Raw genomic sequence first — 276 nt, 5'->3', positions numbered from 1 at the left:
CTTTTCTTGTTTCTATTATTATGTTATAATATTACATAGTATTTCCAGTCCATCCCACTATTATTAGCACAAAATCTTTAAGCAGCAGTTGTCTTCTCCAGTCATTCATCACTATTATTCAGTGAATGGCCTAACAATGGTCAAACTAGTAACCAAGCAGTGACAGAAAAAACTTAAAGCAACAATATGTAACTATTTTACATTAAAATAACAGCGAGGCTAATCTCTATTAACATCTGCATATGAATGTAGAAAGCTAATAAAAAGCTAAATCGT

The sequence above is a fragment of the Morone saxatilis genome, unplaced genomic scaffold (assembly GCF_004916995.1).
Source record: "Morone saxatilis isolate NCDOM2014 unplaced genomic scaffold, NCSU_SB_2.0 Contig17, whole genome shotgun sequence".
Lineage (NCBI taxonomy): Eukaryota > Metazoa > Chordata > Actinopteri > Moronidae > Morone > Morone saxatilis.
The sequence above is the reverse complement of the archived record's forward strand: the minus strand, read 5'-3'. Positions refer to the sequence as shown.